Source organism: Peromyscus leucopus, chromosome 4 (assembly GCF_004664715.2).
Source record: "Peromyscus leucopus breed LL Stock chromosome 4, UCI_PerLeu_2.1, whole genome shotgun sequence".
NCBI classification, from domain to species: domain Eukaryota; kingdom Metazoa; phylum Chordata; class Mammalia; order Rodentia; family Cricetidae; genus Peromyscus; species Peromyscus leucopus.
This window is the reverse complement of record NC_051066.1, coordinates 76,586,680-76,613,005: the sequence shown is the minus strand read 5'-3', so window position 1 is coordinate 76,613,005 and position 26,326 is coordinate 76,586,680. Positions and strand designations below refer to the sequence as shown.

At 47.2% G+C, this 26,326-nt stretch overlaps 1 protein-coding gene across 1 annotated transcript in view; it reads left to right on the top strand.

Moving 5' to 3' along the window:
• The first annotated feature begins 5,187 nt into the window (after nucleotides 1-5,187).
• Nucleotides 5,188-26,326, top strand: part of Prr5l (proline rich 5 like) — an 83,392-nt gene continuing 62,253 nt past the window's right edge. The window contains exon 1 of the mRNA XM_028895025.2: nucleotides 5,188-5,763. The gene's annotated coding sequence lies outside the window, so the exon portion shown is untranslated. The remainder of the gene's footprint in view (nucleotides 5,764-26,326) is intronic.

Genomic DNA, 26,326 nt, shown 5'->3' with positions numbered 1-26,326 from the left:
ATGCTCTGATGCTATCAAGGAAAAGGTAGAAGGTAATTTTTGTTGTTTGGTTATACCATCTAAATTCTACCCCCTACCCCAACAAACTTGGAGGTACTGAATTTTTCTGGTGGATGTTGGCAGGAGGCAGCGTGTGTGTGTGTGTGTGTGTGTGTGTGTGTGTGTATGTGTGTGTGTGTGTGTGATAAACCTTCCCTGGGTACCAAAGGTCACTGATTTTATACCTTGCAATTAGGTCAGATGCAGAGCACATTTCTCATATGGTCCTGTTTTTATGGCCGGTGAGTACTGAGGATTTCTAAGTGCTTGCTATATTCTATATGCAGGTTGGCACCTATCATGAATAACCACTTTAACTTTATTTTTATGACTGGAGCTTTGAGGCCTGCCTGAATGTACACATGGTTCAGAGACCTACCTATGTTCTTATAACCTCTGAGCCAAAGGATCTTGGAGTTTTAGCGTCTCCTTCCCCACATAAAAGGCAATCGAGGGAGGCTGGGGAGATTGCCATAAAGCACTTGCTTGTACAAAACTGGATTCGAGCATTCTATGCCTGGAATCTCAGTGCTGTGACAGCAGAGACAGGAGGATCCACCTCTAAAGCTCACTGTCTAGCTCCAGCATCAGTGAGAGACCCCATCTCAAAATAGGGTGGGGGCTGGGCGGTGGTGGTGCACGCCTTTAATCCCAGCACTCAGGAGGCAGAAGCAAGCGATCTCTGTGAGTTCAAGGCCAGCCTGATCTACAGAGTGAGATCTAGGAAAAGCTCCAAAGCTACCAGAGAAGCCCTGTCTCCAAAAAAAGGGTTGGGGGGAGCAACTGAAGAAGACAGCCATCATCAACCTCTGGCCTCCGCACACATGTGCACACATGTGCACATATGCATGCCTCCTTCCCCCAAGTGCACATACACACACACACACACACACACACACACACACACACACACACAGAAGAGACAAGACAAGGTCTGGAGGGATGCTGTTCCTCTCTGGAATACTTGCCTGATGTCGTATGAGACATCAAGGACACTGAGGTGGTCTAAACTGGAGAGCAGACCTGTATCACTAAAATTGGAGACAGTGTGACACTCCTGTTGGATACCAAGTCTGTAAGGCCTCGCGTAGTTTCATGCTGTTGACTGGAGTGATTCCTGTTATGATTCAGAGATGAAAGCAGGTGATGAAACAAGAGAAAGGTCTGGTGTTGACTTCACAGAAGCCCTGTGCTATTCTTTTCTCGCTTGAGGATGGTGTTGGACCACTCATCTGACTGTGGCCTGATTAGGGCTCTTCTGGGGTAGGAATGAGTAATAAGGCTGGGTGGGCAGGATTGCCACGAGAAAAAAGGAAACGCAGAGCAGCAGGCCTTTGGAACTGAAGGTAGTTTGTGTGCCTAGGGGCTGCCCCCACTAAAGGCCTTTGCTTCTTCCTGCCTTCCACTTGCTTCCCACTTGTCTCTGTCTCCTCTGTGGCTGCCTTTACCTTAGTAGTCCTCAAATGATGTCACTACGGGTAAAGCCTTGTTAGAAAACAATGGGCTCTCTTGCCAGGGGGAAAAATGTCTGAAGCCCATGACACTCTGTTGTATACTCTGCTTGCTCAGAGCTCTGGCCCCTCCTAGCACAGGCGGGCATCCCTCCCTCTCAAGCAGCAGTGAGAGAGGTGGGGAAATGGATGAACCCATTCCAGGAACCAGAGGAGCAGGGAGCGGCTGGGATTGTGGCACACTTGAAACTGGGTGTCCTCTCCAAACAGGGAGAAAACCATTGCAGAGCTGGTCCTGTGGCCCTGCGGACCTACAGTAAGGCTGACGGACATCACTGCTCCCAGGTCTTTCACGGCAGGCTGAGATCTCGGTTTTTAACACGACGTTTTCTGATTTTAAGAAAATGGAACAGCAGCATGAAGTTCAGTTAACACACATCTAACTAGTCCAGCTGTAGACAGTCTGCAGCTTCTATAATCTAGAGTTCTGACAGAATCATGACCTTTCACCTTTTCCTCCTCCTTCCTTTCTCTCTCTTTCTTTCTCTCCTTCTGGTCCTGAAAATGGAATCTAATTTACCCAATATATTTCGGGACTGATTGTGTCAAAGGGCAAATCTACGGCTTGGCTGAACCTAAGTTAGGTTCCCACCCTTAGTCCTAAAGGGGCTGCCTCAGAATTACCCTTTCCTCTGAAGCCTGGTTTGGGGCAAGTTCCATCTGAGAGACTGACATGGCAAACTCTACAGGGATATGCTTGATAAAGAACTAGCTAGCACCCCACCACCACCACCACCTCCAAGGGAGTGTTTGAATGGCATGATCTGTGTTGAATGCTCCCAACAAGACTCTGTTTCTTAGTTAGAAAAGGCAGCGCTCACTGGAGATATGTATATAAATTTGCAAAGTGACAAGCACTAGAGATTGACATTAAAGAAGTCCTGATTTACACCAAAATACCGGCTTGTCGTTTAAAGAAGATTCTGTTTACAAAATTAGCAACACTAAGTTGGGTATAGTGTGGTGGTGTGGATGTGGCTGGCCTGTAAGGCCATCATTCAGGAGGAGGAGGAAGGTGAACCTGGAGTTCAAGGTCATCCTAGGCTAAGGGAGTTGGACACCAGCCTGGACTTTGAGAGTGCTACCTCAACAAACAAACACTAAATTAGCAAAAGTTCAGGTTAGAACCTCTTTAAAGCCGGGCGGTGGTGGCACACCTTTAATCCCAGCACTCGAGAGGCAGAGGCAGGCAGATCTTTGTGAGTTCGAGGCCAGCCTGGTCTACAGAGTGAGATCCAGGAAAGTCGCAAAGCTACACAGAGAAACCCTGTCTCGAAACACGCCCCCCCCAAAAAAAAAACCCAAAAAAAAAAAAAAACAAACAAAAACCCAAACCTCTTTAAAGCTTGCTCCCAATCTTTGGATCCCTTTTCGTGGCCTCTCCCTTTTCCTTTACTGTGAATACTTCCCAGGAAGGTACTTTTTCCACAGGGAAGAAGGTTTCCTTCTTAGGCAGGTCTAGTAATTAATTCTCACTCCCCCACCCCATACATTGCACAATTCCTTGCTCATCAGAGGCAGTCAGTGTGGAATGAATTTATTCATGGATTTATTCCTGCAGTATATACCATGGAGATACCATGTGCCTGGTGCTGGTCTAGGAAGTCGGACACTATCGTGAACAAAAGGGATGGCTTTTAGATGGTTCTTTCTATATGTTGATAGACAGGAAGGGCAAATTAACTTAGGAAATTAATGTATGTGGTATGTAGTATATTATAAAGTAATGGGTGCTAAAGGGGGGAAGGAGTGGAGTGAAGGGCGTTGGGAAGAAGAAATGAATTGCAATTTTATTTTTATTTTGAGACAGAATTTCCTTACCCAGCCTAGGCTGACCTGGAACTTCAGATTCTCTGGCAACTGCTTCCTAATGCTTTGTTTACAGGCAGATAGAATACAGTAGGTCTCCTTGAACAAACAACCGTAGGGGAGGAGCCCTGGAAAGGGAAATGCCTGGGCTCAAGGCTATCCTTTCCTTACAGCAGGGATAACAGTAATAATAGCATTCTGTCTAGAGAGTTCCTGTAGAGATTCTAGGTACTTCCTCCTTGTGAATTCCTTAAATCCTTATCAATGACTCTGAGATATCTATTATGTTTATTACCATTTCAAAAGAGTAAACTGAGGCCCCGCAGCTCTTCAGTAACTGGATAATATCCCGAGGCTAGGAAGTGTGTATATATATATATATATATATATATATTATATATATACATATATATATGGTGTATGGAACCCTGCCTTGTAGCTGCAGGCTTTCTGGCCTTTTCCTTTTCCTCCTCTTCTTCTTTTCTCTCCCTCCCTCCCCCCTTTTGAGACTTGGTCTCTCTGTGTAGCCTCGAAATGTAGACCATGCTGACTTTGAACTTGCAGAGATCCACTTCTGAGTGCTGGACTTACGGGCCTTTGCAGCCAACATGCTGGCCAGGCCAGCTTTTGATTCTCCGTCATCGCCTAGCTCCCCAGGTTTTCCACCTCCTGCACTATGCTGTGCACCCCACCCCACCCCATACAGCTACAGAAAAGATTCTTTTTTTATAGATATTTTTATTTTCTAATTAATTTAATTTTACATATCAGCCACGGATTCCCCTGTCATCCCTCCTCCAACCTTCCTATAGAAAAGATTCTTAAGAGCGAGATTTAAGGACCATCTGGGGGGTTCTTCTCAGAGTCCTTTAGATTTCTCTAACATTCCTGGGGCTCAGAGACTCCTCCACACCCACACCTTAACACAAAGGCTTCATAGGGTTATGGTGACCAAAGCAAACCCATGCTTACTTTTAACCAAAAAAGGGCACATACATCTTTTCCTTCATCAAATGTCACTGTGGTTTTGAAGTTCACATGTTAATAATATGAGGTCGGACAGCGCTTTTAAAAGTAGTTCCTGCTCAACCACAGAATAAAATTATGCAAGCAGGGAGTCCTGCAAACAGCTGCATAAAAGTTTTTTTTTTTTTCCTTGAGACTAGGGCTTATATAATGCAGGGTGGAATAGAAGTCATTGTGTAGAGCACGATGCCCTAAACTCTTGGTCTTCCTGCCTCTACCTCCAAAGTGCTACATTGGTTCTCAGCCTTCCTAATGCGTCGACCCTTTAATACAGTTTCTCATGCTGTGGTGACTCCCAACCATAAAATTATTTCGTTGCTACTTCATAACTGCAATTTTGCTTCTATTATGAATCATAATGTAAATATCTGATATGCAGGATGTCTGATATGCAGGATATTTGATATGCGGACACTCGGAGGGGTCATGACCCACATGTTGAGTACCGCTGTGTTAGGATCATGAGTGCTCTACTACCAGCTCAAATTCTTAGCACCGACCAAATAACAACATCAAAATAAAATAATTTTACATTGTTTTTAAATGTTCGAATTGGTTGGTTTTCTGTGGTTTCAATTCTGAAGACCTGTCGTGTTCGTGACTCCTTCGCCTGGAAAGAGAATCCCAGATCCAAGTCGTTTGGCAACCAACGCTAAGAGAGGCAAACAAGTGTGGAATCGGTTTGAGAACCTTGCGCCTGCGCGCCCCAAAGCAGCAACAAAAACCTTGTCAGCCTCACAAAAGTTCTGCAGATCTCCTCTCCTTTTTATCTGATTGCACAAACACCTCTGGGCTCCTGGGCAGTTTCTTATCTTGTGGTTAACAGTGGGGATGCCAATCTCCTCTTGGGCGAGCTAAAGGTATCTCTGCGTTTCCTTGACTTGCAGCATCCTCCTCTGCTTTTTAGGACCACGAGCTTGCATTTCCTGAAATTGTGGAAGTGGATTTAAGCGCAGGGTCCCCCACTCCGCCTCCCCTTGTTGCTGGAGAGGAGGCGTGGGATGGGGTGAAGCGAGGCAGGGGCGTTGGAGAGAAACTAGAGCGATGTGCACCGGACAGGAAAAGTGGGAGGAGGTGGGGGGAGGAGAGGAGGCGGCCGTAAGTTGAGAGAGGAGGGAAACAGTCACCAGCCACTCCGGGAGCTACTCCGGAGAGGAACCCGAGCTGGATGCGACCAGGCGGAGGGCAGAGCTGGGAGAGGAGGACCCAGGGAGGGAGAGCAAGGCGAGAACCATCCAGATCGCTTGTTTCTCTCCAGCAAGAAAACTTTCCTGGAACGGCGGAAACTTTTTTCCTGCGCGCGCTGTGTCTGGGACGGAGGCGTGTGGCGGCTGTCCTCGGCTCGGCTCGGGTGACTCACGCCGGGGACCCCAAGGGGGTGAGTGGGGAAGTCCCTGGAGGGCCTGGAGTCATCCGTTCTGCAACTTCACAGTCTTGGAAAGGAACTCGCCTGGCGTGATCTGGGGGTGGGAGTGGGGGCACGGAGACAGAGAGTCTGAGAGGAGACTCCGCGTGGTTAAGGTGCCTTCGCATTGAATGCTGAGGGAGGGAGGTAGACCACCAAGAAGTGGATAGGGAAGGGACAGGCCACCCTTGGCGTAGTGGGTCACGGTGGGCGAGGAAGCGCTGTGAATGGCTTGGGGGAATGCTGCCGATCGTGGGACCCATAGTGAGCTAGGAGGCAGATAAAGAGTACGTGTGTCTGTTTCGTCCTCCCATGGCCCGAGGGGCATATCTGCAGAGCCAGGGTTGCTCACGGGGCGACTCAGACGTGAAACTGATCCTCCCAGCCTTCCCCTTATTTTCCTGGAGGGAGGCGTGGGAGCCGAGGCAGCACAAGGCGGCCTCTTGGTTCCGTGCGCTGGGCAGGCCACTGTAGCTAGGGGATAGCCCGCGGGAGACTTGGCCCCTGGTGGCGGGAAGCTCCGGACAGCTCGCTGCGGCTTAGCGCTGGGCAGCCACGGTGTCCCCTTTCCGCTTCGTCTTTCGCGCCCGCGGGGCGTTGGGCCGGGATTTCCTCCACGCGCCTCGTGTGCACACAGCGCGTTTTTGCGCGCAGGGGGCGCTGTGGGACCCGCGACTCAGGACGAGAGGTTCCCAGGGCTCGCGCCCAGTCTTCCCTGGACTGTGACCTGAACCATGCGTGCTTGCGAAGGGTCCTTCGTAAATAGATTCTAGGGTGTCACCTTCGTGGGCAATAGGGGTTTCCCCTATTTCTATGCTCGCCCTGCCAGGGATCACATGCCCCCGCCGCCTCTTCCTCCGCGGTGCCAGAAGCCCGCGTTTTGCTTGTCAGCACTAAAGTGGAGAGTATTTATAGACGCCACTGCAATCCTGCGGTGTGCAAGGTTTCAATTACTGCGCTGCGTCGCGCCCCACAAGACGAGATGCTTACGCGCACCGGCTTAGCTACAAGTCTGCTGCGGAGACCCGCATGGAAAAAAATCTCCAGGCATCCAAAACTTGGAGTTTTGGAATCCTTGCCCAGGCGATACATGCAAATTCAGAAACCCAAGATCATGATCACAGCAGTCCAGGACAATTAGGCTTCATCCTGTCCCCTCCCCCTGCCGTCTTTCAGCATGGCATCGATCAGCCTTGGAGACTGAGCCTTCGACAATCTCTTAGTGATCTTGACCACCTAGGGTTTGAAGTAATAGTATTTCTTGCCTCCACATACTGCAAAATGGCATTGTTAGTTCTGCTAAATTGCTCTGGAGGTAGGCGCTGTTACTGATTACACCAAGCTGCCAGTGAACCAGGATAGAAATGAAGCTTATGGAAATCAATTTAGCCACATTTTAAACTTAGCTCTTAGTGAGGTTCCTTATACACCTGAAGAGAGTAGGATGGTCTGCCAGGTCGAACTGGGCAGAGGGGTCCTCTCATTGCTCCAGAAAGGACCAGCGTTGCTGTGGAGAGTAGTTTCTGTAGCGTGTTGCCTTTCAGAGATGGCAAGCAATGGTTGACCAGGCTGTCAAGCTGTCTTCTGGTTTCTCCACTCCCACCTATTCTAGTTTTTTAAACACACTTCTAACAGTTGGACCCATCAATGTGTAAATGAAAGCTGGTAGTAGAAATAAGCCTGCTTGCATTAGGTCTAACCTGAGTCTAGCTGGTTTCTGAAGCGTTGAAGCTCATTTCTTTCAGATCTTGGAGGGGCGTGAATATGCATTTATTTCAATGGGTGTGGTTTTAGCAGTTATCTTTAATGTTGAAACGTCAAGAAAAACCTGCTTCTGAAAACAGGGAAAACTGTAAACACCTCTTCATACTTTATGATAACACTTTGCACTGAGCCTGGTATATTATATGCTCACCAAAATGGTGGAGCACTACTGCATGCCCACTAAATAGGTGAGCACACTGAGGCTCAGAGAACGTAAGTAGTCTGTCTTAGGTTATGTGTACAGGGGATGGAACTCAGAATAGATTGCCACTCTAGGTTTGGAGGCTGCAGATGTCTTCCCCTTCTCTGGGATTCCCCAGATGTTCACTACATCATCATATAGTTGATGACATTTGTGTGTGTGTGTGTGTGTGTGTGTGTGTGTGTGTGTGTATGTCTGTATGTACATGCATATTGCATTGCATATGTGTGTGTCAATGTCGGTGTCTTCCTCAGTTGATTTCTGTTTTCTTTTTGGAGTCAGGGTCTCTCACTGATTCTAATTGGCTAGTCAGCAAGTCCCTGGGATCTTCCTTTGCACAGCTGTACCAGTGCAGATTACAGCACGCCTTCAGGTCTGGCTTTTTATGTGATTTCTGGGAATCCAGATTCGGGTTCCCCTGCCTGTGTGGCAAGCACTCTACCAATGGAGCCGTTTCCCCAGTCCACGGGTTGTGTTGTTTCCAAATGGCAAGGAGCACACACTCACTGAAAAAGCTCTCCCTCTTGTCTTGGAATACCATTGCCGTGTCTACCTGAGAACTTGCAGAGAGGGCTTACTGGAATGTTCTGTCTTCAGCTTACTCATTAACTTAGTGTATGTTCAACATTTAATCTCCTCATCTGGAGAAGGTGCAGCTTGGAGCAACCCTTGTGATGCTTCAGCTCTGTTCACGCTACTCTGTCCTGGTGATAGGACTGTTTGTTCCTGTGATACAACCCTTGTACCAGGTGAAACAAATGCAAAGTCCTTTCTCTCTGTCTCTCTCTAGTCCCTTTTGCAGAACAGACTAGCACAGGATAGATTTGAGAAGTAGCATGTGAGTGTCTGTGAAGGAGCTCTTACAACGTCTGTCATCTTCGAAGGGCTCTGTCGATAGAGCTACCTGCCTCTATGCAGACTGTAAATATGTTAGCGGCAGGGCTTCTAAATAATGTTTGTCTACTCACACAGCTGAGAGAATTAATACCTCTGCGGCTGGAATATTTTTTATTTTTTGGTTTTCCGAGACAGGGTTTCTCTGTGTAGCTTTGAGCCTTTCCTGGAACTCATTGGTAGCCCAGGCTGGCCTCGAACTCACAGAGATCCGCTTGGCTCTGCCTCCCGAGTGCTGGGATTAAAGGCGTGCACCACCACCGCCCGGCTTTGTGGCTGGAATTTGAAAGGAAGATATTTTGTGTATTTTGTCCAGGATTCGGGGTTCAGAATTTGGAAATGAGGGTACCCCAGTAAGCAGAAGGCATTTGCTTTTACAAGGGAAGATTCCACATGGGAGTCAAGAAGGTGACTGGGGACATAGATGACAAGACAGTGACAAGCCATCAGAGATCAGCTTGAGATAATTCACAGTCTGGCAGACTCCCAAGTTCTCGAGATGGTTGTAGTGGTTTACATGGAAGTTTCTGAATCAGTTCCAGCTACGTGGGGGACTCTACAATGGGAAAAAGGAGGTCATCGGACTCCAAGGCCTGAAGGGCTAGTTCTGCGGAAGGAAAGGAAGACAGAGAGAACAAACTCTACATTGGTTTGGGCAGGAGTGGCCCTCGGTCACACAGTCAAATAAGACTTGGTGAATGACATGCCAGATGCAGCTCTGGGGCGGTGGGGTGGGGTTGGGGGTGGGGAGAGAGCAGTGGGAAAGTGAGTCCCCCACTCCTGGGAGTGCCTTTTGTTATTCTGCACCAGCCAGCTTATAGGCTGTAGATGTAAGGGAGCCTGTGAGACCTGTTTCCATTTTAATTGGACTTGGCCCTTTGAGGGAACAGTCACTCAATCTCTCTTTAAATATTCTTTTCTTATGCTTTGCCAGTTTATAGCTTTTGTAGATCAATGCTTGGATTTTATTTAGGAGAAAGAGAAAGAGAGGGGGAAAAAGCCCAGAGGTTAGTGATGACCAAATTGGATTAAATTCTGTCTAGCAGCTTTTAAAGAGATGCTGCTTGCTCTCTAATTACCATTAACTAGGAATTTAAACACTCTATTAAATTGAAGCTGGCTTTGAAAAAAAAAAAAAAAAAAAAACCCTGCAGTATTTTTTTTAGCTGTGACATATTCTAGAATTTTAGAAACTTTTACATAGAGTATAAATGTATAGAGATACTCACTGTATGTGTTTATCTGTCTATCCAGGTCTTACATTCCATAGCAAGTAATGCATGACATTGTTATAAAAATCAGGAGCTCACGGCCAAGTTCAGCCAGTTTCAGCAGCCTCTGGAGAACCCAGTTCACTGAGGCAGCCTAGGAGGGTGTTGGAGTATGATGCACTCGCCAGACGACACTTCCTCTTTTGACTGTGGTCTACGGGTGGACCTGGCAAACACTTGCCCGGCTGCTGTCCCGCATAATTCCCTGTGCAGTACGCTTGGTGTGTAATTATGTGTTACATCGAGTTGCGTATGTACACTTGCCTTTCTCTGTGCTCTCAGGCTCCCTCTCGGTTCTGAGATGTCAGTAGAAGAGCTTCACACACACCGTACCTCCTCAGGTTCCCGCTCACTCACCGGCAATGCCTTCTGGGTCTCACTTCTCTTATTACTTCACAGAGCTTTTTTTTTTTTTTTTTTTTTTTTTCCCAGCCTTGCTGGTGCTTTGGACACTGGCTGAGTTCTTGGTTTTGTGGAGGGAGCTGGGTTGCTCATGAATCTGAGGATTAAAGAAAAGACTGTGTTGGGTACCTTTGTCTGTTTAGGGGCACCGGGATAGTCATCAGTTTAAGCAGAGCCCGGAACAACAGCTAAAGTTTTGTTTCTGTCTCCTTGCTCAGCACTGGGACCCAGTCCTACCTCTGGCTCTGAAATGTGTCTGTGTTAGCCTGCTCTGAGCGGCCTCAGACCCTGTCCCAACCTGCTCCTGACCTCAGCAGCCTAGCTCCTCAGGGTAAATCCTTTCATTCTTGCTGTTGAGTGCTTCAGAAATCCTTTGGAACTGACTCATCCTTCTTTGGGGGGAGACCAAGTCAGGCATTTGGAGAACTCTGAAGCATCGGGCAGCTGTCTCCCTGCTCCGCTCATGGAGTCCTTTGGCTATTTTCCTTGTGATATCTGCAGGCAAAATTAGTGGGTGGACTTGGTAATCCTGGTGTTTGAAATGATTTTAAAAAACAACAAACAAACAAACAAACAAAAAACTTCACCTACCAGCAGGATAATAAATGTCTTTTAGGCCTCAGAGAAACCCTCATGGCATGCCCTTACACATACACACACACACACACATACACACACACACACATCTGCCAAAGGTCAGTGTCAATGCAGAGTTGTTATCTGAGCCCACTGTTGGTCTTTACTGGCATCGGGGAGACCACACAGGTTGGAGAGTTGAGGTTGGGAATCTGTTTGAGGCTCTGCCTTGAGAGAACACTGAACATGGCTTCCCAGTTGTTCTGGACTTCACCTTTGCTGTCCACAAATCTTGTCAAACTGACCTCCCACAAAGGGTCATCCAGGTTGGCCAAGGATGAAGTTCAAAACGCACATAGATCTGTTGTGTGGTACTATTCCTGGAAGGATATGCACAAATGTCTGTTCACATAGGGAATGAATGACCACGCAAAGTAATGATATCTTCAAAGTCCAACTTGTTGAACCAATCAATGAGCTTATGAGTTCCTTACGGCATGGAAGACTCAAAGACAGTTGTATCACCAAAAGCCTACCCCAGCATGGGGAACCCTGGAGCTCTCTGCATGACATTCAGGCAGATTGACAGGCTGGACAGTCTCTTATTCTTAGCAGTCTTTCTTGGTTATCTAAGTTTGTTGGGGTGGGTGGGGCTTGTGAATCTAGAGAGTTTCAGTAACGTCCTAAGACTTGGAAGTTGCTTACTTCTTGAGTCTTAAGGAGCCCCTGCCCTTGATGGGATGTTTTAATTCATAAGAAATTGCTGCATAGCAGGGTCACAAAGACATCTTAGGACATTACAATCTGTGGATCTAGTGGGTCCCATGTAGACCCATGTAGTCTACATAGGACCCTGTAGCACCCCACTCCAGAGTGCTATCAGTCGTGTAGCATCTCAGAACATGTGTTTGTGCCCAGACGCCAGGGTTTGAAGCGAGGTTTCTCCTCCTTGGCTCTGCTGACATTTTGAGCTGCAGAGTTCTTGTGCTGGTGTGAGATGGCCTGTATCTACTGGATACTCAGGGTGTCCTCTGCTCTGGGCCCCACAGTGGTAACAATCCATAGCATCTCCATACATGCTGGCTGTCCCCTAGAGAAATTGGACACCCTTGCTTTGGTTGAGAATGTTGGCCTAACCCTATGTTATCAATGCTAGATGTATGCATACTAGAGTCATCTGGGACAAACCAGTACCAAGCCTCAGGGTTAATGTCTCAAAATCCCCAGGAGAGGGTCCAGGAATCTGCTTTGTTGCCCTTTATTCATGGTACTGTTCTTGGTTTCAGTTAACTATAAGCAACCTTAGTATGAAAATGTTAAGTGGGAAATTCCAAAAAAAGAAACAATTCATGTTTAAAAATTATGCCCTTTTCTGAGTAATATGATAAAGTCTATGCCGTTCCATGATTTGCTGCTTGGGTGACTCATGCCTTTGTCCAGTGTGCTCTCCTTTGATGGGTCATTTCTGACTATAATCTAACATTCTGCCTCCGGCTGTCTGGACCGACCATCTTCTGCAGTAACCTTGGTGCCCGCTGCAGTGAGAACACTACTTTTGGATGTTTGCTGACAGACCCTGAACTCTATGCGGTAGTTTCTTTAGTCTTCTTTATGGCCCAGTGGCTTCCTCCGCTTAGGTCCTGGCACACACTGGCGTGCAGTTGAGTTACATAGACTTTGGCCGACTTGTGACTTCTGTGAAATTATTGCCTTGAGATGGCTCTGCTTTGCCGAGCCTCTCCCCTGACCTATTACCTGGGGAGGTGACTTTCTCTTCACTGCTTCTCTTAGGAAAGAGCATTTTATCTCTGAGGGAAGACCTACTTTTCAAGGAACAGCACGTTCAACATGGAGCACATTCCCAAGCACTTCATCATGCCATTGGCTGCCAGGCAGTAGCGTTTGACCGCTCCTTCACCGTTTTATATTTATTATATGTCAGAAATGTAATTGCTCCATAATGGTGCGTCTCAGCTACTGTCTGCGTCTAGACTTTCTGGCTTACCATTGAGGAGGCTTTGCAGAGTCACTGCAGATAACATTCACGGGCCACACCCAAACCATGTGCATACCAAGAAAGTTGATGTTTAAGTGGGGCCATCAAGGTGAGTAAATAAGAAGTGTGGTATTTCCCACAGTTTCACTTAATTTGCACCAAAGAAGGGGGTTTGGGGGGGGTTAATTATGCAGTGGGTTTCTGGTCCAAGTAGTACTGTCATAGTTATACTTGTAGGTGAAACTAAATTACCAGTGTCCTGTGTCTTCCAGATAATTGGTGACCTCTGCTGATTCAAGGTCAACCCCTGAGCTTGTATCCTGTTTGCTCGGATGTAGAAGAGTGTCCACACTTGGACTTCTAGATTCTTGGTTTGGTTACCAGGGAGTTGCTGAGAGTTGCTCATCTTTCCCATTGGGCCTTTTCAATCTTGTTTGTAAGACCCAGTGTCTGTCCCCAAGCCTTTTGTGGTAGAGACTTTTATTTTGTTTTCGTTTGTCCATTTTTGAGATAGGGTCTCACAGTGTAGCACACACGGACTTGAACCTCTCAGTGCTGAGATTACAGATGTGAGCCGCCCCACAGACTTTCAAACCTTGGTCCTTAAGAAAAGAAGTGTGCTCTGCTATGCAGTCTGCCTCTTTTCCCTACTAGGTTTATAAGTGCCGCTGGCCAATCAGCGGACGCAGAACTCCTGGCCCACGTGGTTCTGGTCCACAATGTCCCTGTCAATGGTAATGCTTAGATGGGTACATGCTAGATCCTCAGTGAGGAGAATTTTTCTGGCCTCTCTGTAATGCTGTTCCTGGGGACTTAGAAAATTGTTCTTAAGTCACTCATTCAGAAGTACCTCAGGTGCTTTTAGGGTACCCAGGGCTGTGCTCAGTATCAGCTTACAGTGTAAGAAGACAGGTGGAACCTTTGCTTTGAAGGACTTTCAACCGTTCAGGGCTGGTCGGACTCAGAACAATTGATACAAAGACTGTGACTTGCTAAGTAAGTGGTCTGGAGAAGCAAGGGCTTCTCCGGTGAGGGAGAATGGATGAGGTGGGAAGCTCAGTGATGCTCACAGGGGGAAGGAAGGGCGGTGTGCAGCTTCATGGCAGCCTGTGCAGCCAACGAATGCATGTGTAAAGCAGAGTGTTTGCGAGTCCAGACACTGGGGTCCTGTAGGAGCGCTCTTTAGGACACGTTTGCTAGTTTTCTGCTTTTGGGCAAGTGACTCTCCATGCCTCAGTCTCTTCATCTTACATTGTAGATATTACAAAGCAGGTATGATCTGATAAAGCCAGCTCTTTAGATTTCGGTGGAAATGACCAATGATAAGAAATGCAAATTGGCCGGGCGTTGGTGGCGCACGCTTTATCCAGCATCGGGAGCAGAGCAGGCGGATCTGTGAGTTCGAGGCAGCTGGCTACCAAGTGAGCTCCAGAAAGCGCAAAGCTACACAGAGAAACCTTTCGAAAAAAAAAAAAAAAAAAAAAAAAAAAAAAAAGAAATGCAAATTGAGGCCTGGTCCATCACAACCAGTCTTTAGTGATAGTTAATATTAATCAACCAAGAGTAAAAATGACAGTAAATTACCATGTTAAGCATTTTATTTGATGAAACAGTCTCACTCTTTTTTTTTTTAATTGTCATTTCTTTCTTTTTCTTCCTCCTTCTCCTTTTCTTGAATGTTTATTTGTTTTGATTGTTTGATTTTTTTCCAGACAGAGTTTCTCTGTGTAGTCCTGGCTGTTCTGGAACTCACTCTGTAGACCAGGCTGGCCTCGAACTTACAGAGATCCACCTGCCTCTGCCTCCGGAGTGCTGGGACTAATGGCGTGCGCCACTGCCTGACAACAATCCTACTCTTAATAGCAGCCCCTTTCTGACCTGGTTTTCATCCGGTGGCTCTGAAGTGTGGATTTGGTTTCTTGCATTGGCTCGGAAGGCTTTGCTTTGCTTTGTGTCTCTGGGATAGCTGGGCTGCTGCAGGCTCCCCGTCTCCTTGAGTCTCTGTGTATAACAGAGAGAGATGATACTGTGTTTCAGCGGAGGAGTAGATGATGGAGTGAGCTCAGACAGAGTGGATCTGATGAAGTGGTGCGTTGGAGCCCATCATAGCTGGTTGTGGGCCGTGTTATGTTAGGGATCAAGTTCTTATGTGTGTGTGGGGTCTCTCTCAGAGGTGCCTACTGTCGACACCTCTGTGTAGGGTCAGCAAGTAGGAGATCGCACAGCTAGCCAAGCAGAAGAAAATCCTGGCTAGTGGGAGGCCAAACCCTTAGTGAACTGATAAAGTCAACAGACCATGGGAAGAAAAGCGGCTTGCCCTGGTCTGAGAATGCTGGGGGCCGTAGCTATGATGGATAAAACAAACACCCAGTGTTTGGTCTCTGAAGTGCCCAGCCAGCTGAATAAGTTTGATTAGTAGTTAGCAGTTAGAAATTCCGTGAAAAAAAAATCTCATTAAAAATATCTTAGGTCTAGGACATGGCTCAGTGTAGACATGAGGACCCAAGTTCAAATCCTTAGCAGCTATGTAAAAAGCTGGATATGGTCTTAGAGGAGTAAGATAGAGAGAAACAAATCAGGGCTCCCACTGTAGACTTCTTCCTCTGTCCTCTGCTTGTGTGTGCATGAGTATACAGCCACATAACCATGTGAGCACACCACACACACACACACACACACACACACACACACACACACACACACACGGCAAATTCAGGGAAAGTTCAGGAAAAATTGGGTTTATAGACAAATTTCTAAACAGTCTTACTATATATAATATAATAATATTTAGGGGTGAAAACCTGAGAGATCAGGAGAATAGGAGAAACCACAGCTAACCTTACCTCACCAACTCCGCAGCTTCCAAAGGTGAGCTACTTCCTGTCTACCCACGCCTATATGCCTTGCTGTTCTGCCATCTGATTTGCTCTCTCTGTCCAGCTACATCACTTCCTCTTCCTGCCCAGCTCTGTCACTTCCTGTCTGTCTGTACAGAACACCAAACCTCCATGGTTAACTAGTATTTGAATTTAAGGTGTGTGCCACCACGCCTGGCTCTGTTTCCAGTGTGGCCTTGAACTCACAGAGATCCAGACAGATCCCTGCTTGCCAAGTGACACAGGATTAAAGGCGTGTGCTACCATTGCCTGACTTCTGTATAGTGACTGGCTTTTTCCTCTGATCTCCAGGCAAGTTTTATTTTATTGGGAGACACAGTATATTAGGGAACATCACCACATGGGCTAATATCCCAATATCAAGAGCTAATTGGGTTGTGCAATGACTGTCTTCTTTGACCTGGGTAGGTGCTATTTAGTATGACAAGTAGGTTGCCCCTTGCTCACCCCTGTAGTGAGAGTTGGCCAGTTTTGGTCAGTTTGTGATGTATGATGAAAAAGAAGCGGGGTGGAATTGCTTGATCTTTCCTCTTCTCTTCCATCAGCGATTTCTCCTAGCCTCCCGGTCCTTCCCCACAGCAGCCCTGCTGTGGGAGAGCTGCTGAATAAACTCAGTGAACGTGCACATGAACAAGCAGACTGTCATTGTTAGCCCTGACTCGAGATCAGAAGCCAAGTTCTGGTTCTGACCACCTTGAACAAATCACAGACCCTTTCTTCATTTTCTTTTCTTTTCCTTTATTTTTTTTTCTCCCAGGGCCTTAGAAGCCACTGTTGGTGTCTTTGTTGTTTGAATAAATAATCCAGGTTTACATTTCAAATTCAGAAAGTACAGAAAAGCATACAGAAAAGAGACTTCCCTGGTGTGCCTGCCACCCGCTGAAGCCCTAAGGGGAACAAGCATGATCTGGTCCAGGGTTCCATAGTCAATTTATGCTCTGAACTGAAATATTAAAAAATGACCCCCCGTGTGGTTCTATGGTGATGGCAGAACCATATGCACATAGCTGTGTGCAGTCTTCTTTCTCTCCAAGCCTCCCTGGATAGATCCATCACATCATAGTACACCCAGTGGGTGGGGTACCACACGGCACCTGAGACTACGGGTCTTTTAAAAAGTAACAATTTTGGGCTCTCACACAGGTGAGGGGACCGTCGGGTAGGTGCCGCTACTTAGAATGAATGTGTGATGGGCAGGTGGGAAGGATGGAAGAGCTGAGCGGGCGGGGCGGGGGGGGGGGCGTGGGGGGGCGGGGAGGGGGTGTGGTGGGGGGGTCAGGTGTGAAAGAAGACTGAGGGTGACAGGGAAGCATGCCATTGCCCAGTGGGGTTGGCGGGGTGTTGTACAGCAGCCTGGAGCTTATGTAGATGCAGGCTCAGCCCCTGAATACACCTCCCAGCCTCAAGATAGCCCTGGCTCTGGGCAGTGATGCAGGCCTGAGATGAGGAATGGTTCAGTTCCCAGATTAGACCTCCTCAGAGGACCGACGGTGGTCTGTGATGCCATTGAGGGCCATGTGTGGGTCAGTGGTCCTGATGCAGCAAGGGTCCAGGTTGATGTCTGAGGCCTGTGATACCACCTAACACCATGGTGGATACCTATGATGGTCTGTGCTGGGGCTTGAAGCCATGTTGGTGTCCATGGGCTGTACCGCTGCTGGGGGCCATATTGGTGTGAGTGGCCTTCACTGCCACCTGAGGCCATGGTGACGTCCATGTTTCGGGCTGCCACCAAGAGCTCTGTGTGGGTCCTTAGCCTTACTGCAGCCAGGGGCAGTGTTTGTCATCTGTGCTGTTGCAAGAAACTCTGTGGAGGACCATGATCCGTCCTTCCACGGACTGTAAAGGGCAAGTTGGTATTCTATTTACTATGTGATTTTGATTGTATGTTAATAATAAATTGCAGAGTCAGATCAGAGCTAAAATTCATTCTTCTGTGTTAGTTCTCGAAAGAGCTATTTTTTTTGTGTTTTTTTTTCTGCTTTCATTGTTTAAAAATGTGACTGCTCGTACTTCTGATGTACAGCTATTTAGCATATGTCTCAATGCTGCTGTTCTGAAACACAGAGATCTATGGTAAGGCGTGTGCACACGCACACTCTGTCTATAGCTAATAGCTTGACTGGCAACTTTATTTATTAACATACAAAAAATCACAATAAATTAGAATAAAAAAAGTTACTTGGCAGTGATGCTGATGATTGTCGACACACAATTAAGAAAGAGGGACATGGATGGCTTCTGTGACAACCCCTGCCCGCCCCCTCAACACCTCTCAAAAGTAACAGCCTAAACAGGAAGCCATTGAAGTGAACTCTTATAAAGTGTGATAAGGATGCTGAAATGTAGCTCTGTATACTTGATGACTTCCGGTAGGGGTGCTGGAGGGAAAGGACTCAGTTCTATTTGGGGACAGGCCACCGAGAGTTTGACCGTGCTCCAGTGAGTCAATAGATAACACAAATTGGACTTTTTTTCTTCTTTTTTTCTCGAGAGGGGAGGTCACAAGGGCTGGGGGGCCATGGAAAGACTGGGAAGTGAGTGTGATCAGGGTGCATGCTGTCAAATTCCCCAAAGAGTCAATAAAAATATTTGTTGGAAAAAAAAAAAGTAGCAACTTTGCACATGTTTACAAGGCTAATGGTGATAAGACCACAAGGGTGGTGAGGAGGAGGCTTTTTGGGGGTGATGAGAACTCATCAAGGGTGAGGGGGAAAGAAGGCTCTCCTGATTAGAGGATGAATTGTGGATTTGAGCCTGGAGAATGGGATGGGAGCTACTTTACGCAGAGGGCACAGCACGTGGGAAGGCCCTGGGTGCGGAATCTTGAAGGTGGTGGTGGAAGTGATGTGGCCACTGAGTTGGTACGCGGCAGCTGGAGGTGAGGGTGTTAAGATGGACCTAGGATTTATTCTCAGAACCGTGGGGAGTCTCTGAAGGTGTTGATGTGACAGAGGGACATAAACGACAGGAGTGCTGTGGGTCCTTCATTGTTGGATTCTTGTCCCATCACGCTTTCTCATGAGTGTGTGACCTAGATAAATTTGCCAGGGTATAACCCCACATCTTTCTTTGTGTGATGGGGATGGTTAACAGAACCTGACTCCTGGTCACTGGAGCGGCCAGTGCAAGGGCTTTCATGGACTTTGGGTGCTACACAGTATGAAATGTGTGACACATTTTGATTTGAGTAAATGTGAGTATAAGTGTCCCTAGTTGGCTACCTGTTGCTATGATAAAGACCATGACCAGAGGCGACTTAGGAAGGAAAGAGTATACTTCATCTTACAGTCCGTCATGAAGGGAAATCAGGACAGGAACCTGGAGGCAGGAACTGAAGGAGACCACAGAGGATTGCTGTTCATTTAAGGCGGCTTACTCCTCACGTATTGCTCAGTTTGTTTGCTTATATACCCTAGAACCACCTGCCTGGGGGTGGCACTGCCCATCGTGGGATGGGTCCTCCCAATCAACCATCAATCAAAAAAAAAAAAAAATGCCCTATAGATTTGCCTAGAAGCCAGTTGAATGAAGGCAGTTCCTCAATTGACATTTCCTCTTCCCAGACAACTCCAGCTTGTATCCATAGACAAAATGCTAACCAGCACAGCAGTTATGGTTGTCTTGAGGCCTCTGCTCCTCAGTCTGTTTGTGAGAGGAGGATGTGCACAGGGCCAGTGCCTGCTGTCTGGCAGGCCCCTAGGAACTAGCTCTGCCCTTCCCATCATCATTACAAAGTTGCTCTGCCACAGTCAAAAGGACAGGTCCGCCGAGTTACAGTGACTGCGAATGTGGGGCCCAGTCCTAGCGAGTCCCTGCCTTTCAGGGAGACACTGGCTCCTGTGTTCAGGATGCCAGGCAGGAGCTGCTGAGCTCCGAGGAAGCATGTGAACTGGGCTCTTTTCTGTCTGCCTTGGAACTGGATTCTTCTCTTGTTCCTGGGGTTACATCAGACTGGGTGGCTCTGTCTTTGACTTTGTTATTTACACTCAAAGTGGATTTTTCCTGGAAGCCTCCAGTCATTACCAGCTACACACTTCTTTATTTTGAGCTGTTGTGTCATGATTCTACTTCCTTTTTTTTCCCCAGAGGCCAAACTGGAGCCTTAGAGGGTTGCATTTGCATGTTCCATTAAGTGTAATATCTTCTTTTGCCCTTGTATTGGTGTGTAGGGTCCCTGTATCATTCCCCACCACTGGGCCCTGTCCCCAGGCCCTCTCCTTAACCCTGACCTTATGCTTTGTATCTTCATCCCCAGACCCTATCTTGTTCTTGTCTTCATGCTCTATTTCTCCAGCCCATTCCTAGGCCCTGTCCTCATCCCCGTCCCTCTCCCCATTCCCATCTCCACCCCTGCCCTCATGCTTTATCCCACCCCTGTGCCCCACCCCATCCTCATGCCCCATCCCATCTCTAGCCGAGGCTTTTCTGAATCCCAGCCAATCCTGCAGCCACTTGTAAATAATCTCCCAGAGGCTCATATTAATTATAAATGCTTGGCTGATGGCTCAGGCTTATTCCTAGCCTTTACATCTTAAATTAACCCATTTCTATTAGTCTATGTATTGCCATCTGGCCGTGGCATTACTGGTCTGCTGGCATGTTGCTCCTTGGGCGGCTAGCTGGTGTCTCTCTCTAGTCTGCCCTTCTTTCTCCCTGTATTCAGTTCGGCTTTCCCACCTAGCTATATTCTGCCCTTCCATAGGCCTAAGCAGCTTTATTCACCAACCAATAAAAGCAACGCATATTCGCAGCATGCAGAAGGACATCCCACATCACCCATCCTCATCCCTACCCTGTCCTCATGCCCTACCCCCATCCTCATTCTTACCCCTGTCCTCATGCCCCATCCCATCCTCATCCCCACCCTCATCCTCATCTCCATTCCCATGCCCCCTCCCCATCCTCATCTCTGTCTTTATGCCCCTCCCCATCTCCATGCCCAATCCCTGCCTCTGTGTGCCATCCACAACCTGTTTTCTTAACCCCAAACCCCAGCCCTGCCAGCTGTGGGGAGAAAGTGGGGCAACAGATTCTTTTCCAAGAATCCCTGTCATGGACCTCTGGTTAAGAGCTTGGCAAAGAACCTATGTGGGGCACCTAGAGAGCCACTCGGCCAGTGATGCCTCTCTGGGGCTCAGTGACCCTCCAAGTGGCTTTGTGAGCCACACACCCTAGCTGTGTCCAGAACTGAAGTGGACCATTGAGCACCCAAATCTACTAACTTAAAGCACTGTTACATGGCAGTTTAGGTAGCTTGGTCCTTAGAAGAGAAATTGTCAATGCAGAGACAGACACTGGACTTGAGCTTTCTGTGTTGGTGGTGGTGATATGGGCTGATGTGTGTCCCCATGCTGAAGCTGTAGCCACTGTGTGTAAAGAGCATGGTTAGTTGAAACAGGGCTGTTCCAGTCGGCCTAGCCCAGTCTATTAGTAACCCATAAAAGGAGCCATTGAGTAGCTGGAGACTCAGGCTGTGAGAATATGGAGGGAAGACCCATTGAGAGGGTGGACAACTGCAAGCCAGAGTGAGAGGCCTCAGGAGAGACCAACCCCATTGATTCCTGGGTCTTGGATTTCCGACCTCCAGCACTATCAGGAAGTCCGTTGGTGTGGTATAAGGCAACCTAGCTGCGACGTTGTGTTTGATCCGATTCAGCAGATGAATAGAGTTGTGGGGGTGATGGTGGTGATACTCATCAACAGTGGACTGCATTTACCAGACTCTTTCTGGATGTCTTCTTTGCATCACTACGCCTAGCATCATGCTTGTTCTGAGTCATCTGCCCAGGGTCCTACAGAAGTGGTAATACCACCCTGTCTGTGTCTCCTCCCCCACCCTGGCCCAGGAGAATAAGTTTTTATTAAGGATAATGCATATTTGAGCACACATAACACAGATGGCAGATACAGCTTCTCCAAAAGACAGAATTGGCATATACGCTTATTAGGACAAACAAACACCAAGAAGATAAAGAAATCAAGTACCAGAGGTAAGATTGAAATAATGGTAAAATACGGGCTGGAGAGATGGCTCAGAGGTTAAGAGCACTGACTGCTCTTCCAGAGGTCCTGAGTTCAATTCCCAGCAACCACATGGTCACAACCATCCGTAATCAGATCTGGTGCCCTCTTCTGGCCTGCAGTCATACATGCTGTATACATAGTAAATAAATAAATTTAAAAAAAAGAAAAAAGAAAAAGAAAAAAAGAAATAATGGTAAAATACAATAATGGCCATTTGCTTGTTTTCCCCAACCTAACATTTTTATTATTTATTTGGGAATTTTGTACAGCGCACTCCTATCACACCCACTCCCCATCCTTCCCAGGTCCACCCTTCTACCCTTGCATCTCCCTGCCAAAAAACAAAACAAAAAACAAGTCTAATTTGTGTTGCCCATATACTCATTGGTCAGACTCCCAGTGGCCAGCCATTTAAAGAAAGCTGACACCCCCACTCTCACCCCCGCTCCGCCCCTTCCTGCTGGAAGCCATCCACTGAAGAGCTACACGTCAGCGTCTTTATCATAATTTTTAAGCGTCAATAGCTTCCTTTCTGGATTGTTCCTTTTGGGGCAGGGGAGGTTGTCTGGAAGCCTTCAGTGTCTCTCAGTCTCAGTTATGAGTCTGCACTCATCGATACCACTGCAAAGGAAGCTTCCTTGTCCAGAGCAGCTGGTGGCAGCTTGGATCACGGATATGAACTTGGTCCCCAGTGGCGGCACAGATCACACATTAACATGGTCTTTGGTGGCAGCACAGACCATGGCCATCAACATGACCTCTGCTGTCTGTGTTTTGTGACTCAAGCTCCTCTCTGCCTTGTCCATTCCCTGGACAGTAATAGGAACCATGCCCTGTACTTCCCAGCCAATATCTCTGATCGTCACAACATTTCATCTACAAGGAAACTCTCCCTGTTCCTTCTTCTTGTTGGGCACTGTAGTTCAGATAGTCTGAGGCTATGCATGCAGTAAGTATTAGGTTCCAGTAGCTGCTGTAACAAGTTACCACAACCTTTGTGACTTAAAACAACAGAAATGTATTTACCCACAGTTCTGGAGAGTCAAGGTCCAGAGTCAAGTTATATTGGAGCCCTGTTCCTTCTGGATGTTCTGGGAGACCGTTGTTTCTTTCCTGGTCCTGATTCTGAGAGGCTCCTGGTTTCCTTGGCTTGTAGCTGCATCACTGCTGTCTTTGTCTCTGCCTTCCCATCTTTTGCTGTGTTATCTGTCTGTCTTTTTGCTCCTTCGTCTTCACTCCATTTTTTTTTTTTTTTTGAAGTTGCATGAATTGCATGTAGAATCCACAGATCCTGGATAATCACTTGCTCTTAAGAGCTTAACTTCATCATAGCTTCTGCCATATCAGGTAATAATTAATGAGTTCTGGGGATTAAGACATAAAAATAAACCTATTGTGGTAGCAAATACCTGTAACCCCAGCACTCAGGGACTCAGAAGTTCAAGGTCATCCTCAGCTTCACAGTGCATTCAAAGCCAACCTGGGCTGTGTAAAATTTTGTCTAGAATATATGCTCAGGTCATTCTTTCTGCCTGCCTGTGAGCAACAGAAAGAACCATAATGGGCCAGGTGGTGGTGGTACACGCCTTTAATCCCAGCGATCAGGAAGGCAGAGGCAGGCGGATCTCTGTGAGTTCGAGGCCAGCCTGGTCTACAGAGTGAGTTCCAGGACAGGCTCCAAAGCTACACAGAGAAACCTTGTCTCAAAAACCAAACCAAACCAAACAAAGAACCGTGATGTTCCCCAGGCTAGAGTGACACAGCCTTTTGGTGTCTTATCCACTGGAACCAGAGACATCATCACCCCTTTAGCCCTTTCCTATGTGCTATTTCTGGACTGCTGTGTGGGTGGATGTTAGAGCCACAGAGTGAAGCTGGCTAAGAACCATCAGACCCAGCCATCAGAAGCACATTAGGGCCCCAAGACCTACAAATGGACTCATCCTCTGCAATCCCAAAATTCTGGAATCTTCCTAAATGTCCTTCCATAGGGCAATTCCTAAATAAAATGTGAGTTCCCCTAGGTGGGTTGGTCCATCTGCCATTCTAATAGTAAAGCAAACCAACAAAGTGATAGGAGATGACTGTAGTGTACTAAGAGGAAGAAAGAATTACCCACCCTTGTTAAAATAGTGTGTCTATTAAAAGTGAATAAGGGCTAGAGAGTTGTCTCAGTCAGTAAAGCGCTTGCCACACAAGCATAAAGACTTGAATTTGCTCCCTAGAAGCCATGTAGAACAACCAGATGTGCTGGTGTGTGCTTGTGATTCCGATGTTAGGACGGCAAAGACAGGCAGATCCCTGGGACTCACTGGCCACCATTCAGTCTAGCTGAATGAACCAAGTCTAGGCCAATGAAGGACTCCCTTTGAATGAAGGACAAGGTGGTATGTAAGCTGCTAAGAGAAAAGCTATCAACAGCTATGAACTCTGTGAGCCACAATAATGACTGTCCTGGCAGGGTAGGCCTGTGGATTATTGCAGCCATGGCATGAATGTTATGGGAGTAACAGACTCTACCTTCTGATTGTATCTAAGGTATCCATAGTCCACAGGATCTGACTCACATGCCTCATACTAGAAATCTGGTCCCATATCCAGACAGGGGAACTGTTAGGCCTCAAGTGTAAAACGACCAGGTTTTTTTTTTTTTTTTTTTTTTTTTTTAATGCTGAAAGCCTTTTATTGAAGGGAGAAGGTCTTAAATACAGACTTACAGCACAATGGGAGAACCCCGGAGGGCAGAAGTTCTCTACCGATGTTTTACAATCTTGCATCTAAGCTGTTAGTGCCCATTATGCAGGATACACAGACAAGGAACTTCCCTTAAGCGTTCAGGAGGGTGGAACCCGGCAGGGAATTAGCAAAATGACCAGTTTTTGCTGAACGGACATAGTATCCAACTGCCTTCTAGAGATGTGTATCTTTAGCCATAGATTAGTGAATCTCAGTCCTCGTCAGAGAAGCAATTTTGTGCAGTAGATGGTGTTAATGCAGAAACCCACAAGTGGCCAACGTGTAGAGAATACTTGTGGAGTGATCATTTGCACATGGGACATCTGCGTCACATTCTGTCTCCATAAGCTCAGGGACAACCGCTCTAGAGGGGAGTGGAAAGATCGGAAGAGGCAGAAACTGAGGAAGAAACAGTATTTCCTAGACATGATAGAATCCCCGCGCTCATGAATTCATAGCAGCTTCAGCTGCCTGCACAAGACCTGTCCAAGGTCAAGCCAGTCAGCGTGCCAGCATGGACGAGGGGAGGGGAGCACAAGTATCATTCCCAGCTAAGGACCTCTTGAAAGCTTCTTGGAGTTCTTTTAAAATCAAGGTGGACTGTTCCTGAGGAGGAGTGTGACCCCTGATGGTGACTTCAAGCCTCCATAGGTGCATACTCCTACAGATTTAGACACACGAACATGGAGACACAGACACAGTTAGGTGAAATCAAAATGCACTCCTCAGCTGCCCAAGCCGTGTATTAGGGGTTTAGTGGTTCTATGTGGCTACGGCGACGTCATCGATAGCATCAGGATGTGGACTCTCAGCTTTCGGGTAGCCTTTCACTTTTTCTGTTGCACACATCATTGCAGTAGGTACCTATTCCATGCATGGCCTTGAGGTACCAGCCCCTAGGGTGTGGCCTCGGGGCTAGCTTAAGACCTGAGGGGGCACGTAGACCTTGCTCTCTCTCTCCCTCATGGGCTTGGACAATGTGGACTGACTCAGGTGGCAGAAGCAGCGTGGGACTAGAGGCAGCAGGGGCCTGCCCTGCCATCAACCTCCAGGACTCTGTGATGATTTTGCCTATCCTGTTTAGTGAGTTTTTCTCCCCAGTTTATATCATAATAAACTCCCTAATACACTTAAGCAGACTCCCTTGGATTTCTCGCTATACACCATGAATCTTTTCTTGTTATTTCCTGTAGAAGCAAATATGCCCTTACCCAGAAAGTGAGAGCATGGCTTTCCAAGGCAGTGATGTATTCCTCAATCTGCTGGCCGTTCTCTGTCATAATTGAAGTGTGTGTTTGTGTGCATACACACTTTTCAAGCGTGAATCATAACGAGAAACTTTTGAAATATTTAAGAAACAAAGACAAAACCTATCACCTGGGATGGTACATTTGGGGACCAGGATTAAAGGTAGAGCCTTTCTTGATCGGCCCTGGGCTACTTACAGCCCCCCAGTCCTGGTTGAGTCACTCGGCCTCAGTTTCTTCATTAAGGGTGGAATCCCTGCTCTGCCTGCTTCCTGTGGTTGGGTGTGATATGTTTGTTTGTTCGTATGTATGTATGTATGTATGTTTGTATGTATGTTTGTATGTATGTATGTATGTATGTATGTATGTATGTTTGTTCGTATGTATGTATGTATGTATGTATGTATGTATGTATGTTTCCTTGTTTATAGAAAAGAGTCTCTGGTAGCCCATGCTGGCCTTGAACTCCCTATGCACTTCCGATCCCCCATTTCCACTTCTGCAATGCTTGCATTACTGACATG